Here is a 4,688-nt window from a genome sequence, read left to right on the forward strand (position 1 = left end):
GGCCGCCCTAGGTTTCCCCACTCCTGACCTGCTGTGGGACTTGAAGCAAGCACCCTGCTCTCTCTGCGCCTCAGTTTCTGCCCCCCCCCCACCCCCCCCAGAGAGCAGGTAGGAAGGGCTGTCCCAAAGTTTCCAGTTGGGGAGTCCAGGAAGGAGGCGGGCAGGCCTGGCAGCAGGCACGGAGTGGGCAGGCAAGTGAAGGTGAGATTGGGCCAGGACTGAAGCGGAGGCTCAGAGCAGGTTTTCCCAGGCTGCGTCTGAGTAATCCTGCGTCTATATTTATCTCCTCTTTTCTTGGGTGAGCAAACAGAGCCCGCTGCCAGCCCAGCCCATCAACCCCCCCACCCCCCCGGAGGCCGGCACGTTTCCCTCACCTGCCGGGTGGCCCTGGAGAGTACCGCAGGCTTGGCCCCAAGTTCAGCTCGTCCCACATAGGACATGCAAGTCTGCTCGAACCCTGTGTGACTTCTGAGACAAATCTCTGTCCGTGGTGACCAGGAAAGCTCCAGGTGGGCTGCGGCGCACATTGGCAGCTGTGGCCATGGACTGGGGACCAGGGGAAGCCCTACCTCACTCAGGAGCAAAGGGCCCTCTTCTCTCTGACAGTGACTTTCATCCCTCCATTCATGCTTTGGTCTCAATGGCAGCCTCCTGTCCCTCTAGGTCAGTGGTCAGCAAACTGCGGCTCGCAAGCCACATGCGGCTCTTTGGCCCCTTGAGTGTGGCTCTTCCACAAAATACTGACTTCCGCGCATGGGCCACGAAGTTTCAATCGCACTGTACGTGCGCACCCGCACGTGGTATTTTGTGGAAGAGCCACACTCAAGGGGCCAAAGAGCCGCATGTGGCTCGCGAGCCGCAGTTTGCGGACCACTGCTCTAGGGCCTCCTATCCCTCTAATACCACGTGCGGGTGCACACGTGCAGTGCGATTGAAACTTCGTGGCCCATGCACAGAAGTCGGTATTTTGTGGAAGAGCCACACTCAAGGGGCCAAAGAGCCGCATGCGGTTCGTGAGCCGGAATTTGCCTACCACTGCTCTAGGATCTGAAATTCCCAGAGGAGAGGGTCTGCATGGTGCTGTGGTCAGGAGTCACACTGCTCTGGGGTTGAATCCTGGCACTCTGACCTTGGGCAAATGACCTCTCTGTGACTCAGTTTCCTTGCTTTTCAAATGGGTCAAGACATCCTACTTCCCAAGGATTTTATGAGCATTAAGTTAGAGGCCTTATGGGCTGACAGGTGGGATGGACTCTGCTGGGAGGGTCTGCCTGTCCCCACGTGCGTCTACCATTCCAGAGCCTCACCCACAGCAGTGATGATGGGCCCACAAAATGCACACTCTAATGGACACCCTAATTCTGTGAGGTGCAAGCAGCTGTAGACCCAGGATGGGTTAGACAAATTGGAATTTGGACCCTGGGAAGACCCCAGAAGGGATCAGATGCTAACTTTGCTGAGGCTATTCCCAGCAATGGAGGGCTAGGACAGGTGGCCAGTCAGGTACGAAGGGCAGCTTGGCAAGAGATGGCTCAGCCTGGACCAGGCCTAGGTTCTATCGCCTCCTGGCCCAAGCTGGGATCCCTACTGCTGGTTAGGCCCCTGCCCCGATTCTGGTCTCTGCCCTGGCAGTGCCACCTTCCTGACCTCGGGGAGCCCTAGGCCTGGTGCACGTGCACCACAGCCCTCCCCGCTCTTGGGCCGGATTAGGCAGAGTCCGAGGACGTGCAGGGCTGGCAGGCTCCCGGGCGGGGCAGGTGCCGGCCCTGGGGTTGCCCGATGCCGGCTCACGACTGGGCCGCAGCAAGGCCTTGTATGGCTCTGGCAGGGGAGCTCGGCTGGCAACACCCATTGGCTGGGCTGGCACTCCCAGCCTGGCTCCCTGGGCCCCAAACCACGGTAATCAGAGCTGCCAGGAGCTGGTGGATTAGCATGGCAACCTGCCCATCCGCCTGCTCTTTTCCTTTCCTAAAAAGGCAGAGCCGGACAGGAGAGTTGGGCAGGTGAACTTGGGCCTGGGGTAGAGGAGCAGTGGGCGGGGTGGCACAGGTGGCTCTGCCCGGGGTTTGGGAATCTTAGCCCTGGCCTTGGGCCAAACTCTTCCCGGCTCTGGACGTCAATTTTCTCATTTATAAAAGGAGGCGATTGGCAGCTGTGTCTCCCTCAAGTGGCTTTGATGGGATTGGAGGGGGTATACCCTGGGGTACTGCACCCCCAGCCCAGGTTGGAGGGCTGCCGGGCAGCAAAGTGGCCCAGATTCTCTCTCCATAGGAAGCCGACCGCTTCCTGAATGTAAGGGCTCAGTTTTAAGTCCCAGCCCTGCCACTTGCTGCTGTGACTTTGGGAAGCAGCCTCACCTATCTGAGCCGTCTCAGTCCTCACAAAGGTGGTGAGGTGATTGGTGCTCCCCCCACCCCCCCACTCTCACCTAGGATCTCAGGAGCCCAAGATGACCCCATGCAGTGCAGCCCCAGTCAGTCAGTGTACTCCCTCAGCCCTCTCTATCCGCCCCTGACTCTTCTTTCTTCCTGCTTCTCTCTGCTCATGCCCATCTCAGGCTCACCTGCCTCTGAGGCTGTCCTGCCTGCTGTCTCCTGGCCTGGGAGTTTGTAGGAAGTGTGGACGCCGGGTCCTGAGCTCAGAGAGGGTCCAGGTCTAGGGGTGAGGCTGGATGGTTGAGTGCTGCAGGCCCAGCCCAACCTGGCCTGGGAGCCAGGCAGAGCTGGGCTCGGGCCTCAGTGCCAGACGGCAGCACAAGCCCTCCTGAGGCTCTGGCTCAGGGGTAGCCGGGGTTGGAGGCCCTGCCACTTGCCAGGGTGTGGTCTGGTCTCTATCCTTCGCCTGTAAAATGGGGTGTGTGGCCCACCCCGCCTCCAAAAGTGAAAGTGCTTTGTGAACTCCAGAGAGAGCACCTGTGGGAGGCCCTGCGGCAGGTGGGACGGGCAGGTGGCTGCTCCTTCAGGGAACTCACGCGCACTCTTCATGCTCCCAAGTATGGGAATCCAAGCCCCAGGGCTCTGTGGGGTTAGTGAAATGCTGGACGCAGGGCCTGGCACAAAAACTGGGCTGCTTGTTTCTACAGCAAGACGGCATCTATCCTGACCGATACACCTTGGCTCAGAGCCCGGATCTCTGCCCAAGCCCTGGCGGCATCGGAGATGAGCAGATATGACCTCACTTTGCACCTCACCACACTGCACACTCACCACACTGCACACTCACATCCTGGCCTCTTCCTCTCCCGCGGCGTCTCTTTCCCTCCCTCAGTACCCTCACCTGTGGTCAACACCGACTCCATCACAACTGTCCCATCTCTAGAAAAATGAGCTAAGATAACGCACAACCTTTCTCCTCTGTTTTTATCAAAATCTGTCACATGACCACTGGCCTTTTTCCATTTCGGCCTTTTTCTGTTTGCCTCCTTCCCAGCCCACAAATTCAGTGCTCCGTGACCTCTCCTCTTCATTGGTCAATACTCTCACCTCCCATACAGTGGTACCCACTGTCTGTCTGCCTCATGGTCTGGCAAAGCCCCCACCGTGGATGAACCTACCAGCCCCTCCCTGCCCAGGGCATGGCTGCTGAGCTCTGCTGAAGCCACAGGCTGAGAGAGAACTGGCTGCCGCCATCACCGGCACAGGGAGCCTTGGTTTCTCTCCATGGCTTTCTCCTGCTCCCTTCAAAGGACATTCACAGCGACTCAGGCCTCCAGTCTTTTTCCAGCATCTTCCTCCTTCCTGCCCAGCAGGTGACTTCACTCCATTTCAAAGAAAAATTCCTCTGCAGGAAGGCCCTCAGTTCCTGTCACCAAGCAGCAGACACACTGACTTCCCCTGTATCTCTTCCCTCCCCTGCTCCTCTTCCCTCCCCTGCCCCTCTTCCCTCCCCTGCTCCTCTTCCCTCCCCTGCCCCTCTTCCCTCCCCTGCCCCTCTTCCCTCCCCTGCCCCTCTTCCCTCCCCTGCTCCTCTTCCCTCCCCTGCCCCTCTTCCCTCCCCTGCCCCTCTTCCCTCCCCTGCCCCTCTTCCCTCCCCTGCTCCTCTTCCCTCCCCTGCTCCTCTTCCCTCCCCTGCCCCTCTTCCCTCCCCTGCTCCTCTTCCCTCCCCTGCCCCTCTTCCCTCCCCTGCATCTCTTTTCTTCCCTGCACCTCTTCTGGGGTCACAGGCCATGATGGGAGAAGTGTCTGCATTTCCTCTTAATCAAGCAGGCTTGAATCTCACCATCTCCTTCACACCAGACCCCTAAACACATTCAAATCCTTCTTCCCTGGACTCCATGCCTGCCTCCCGTTGCCACACAGCTCTCTCCTGCTCTCCACCCCAGGCCCCTGGGCAGGTGTCAGGATCTGCTTTCTCACTTCCTCACCTTTTCTTCAGTCCTCAACCGCCACCATCTGCCTCCACCATTTACTCAACTCGCAGCAGTATCTCCGAAGGGCCTGCCCTGGAGCCAGGCACTGTGCTAGGCCCCCTTTCCCCTTAGTCAGTAATGATCCTCTTGATGCTGAAACAAACAGACCCTCACAGGTTCTCAGTGCTACACTTCCAGGCAGCATTTTATCCTAAGCGATACAGCAGACAGACATGAGCAGAGTAGGAACAATAGGCCAGGTAGAGAAGGTCACCAGGGTGGAAAGCCCCAGGTGCCTAGCAACGGCCCAAACTGGGAAAAACAAGTGTTGTAGGGTGGG

The sequence above is a fragment of the Myotis daubentonii genome, chromosome 3, assembly GCF_963259705.1.
Source record: "Myotis daubentonii chromosome 3, mMyoDau2.1, whole genome shotgun sequence".
NCBI lineage: Eukaryota > Metazoa > Chordata > Mammalia > Chiroptera > Vespertilionidae > Myotis > Myotis daubentonii.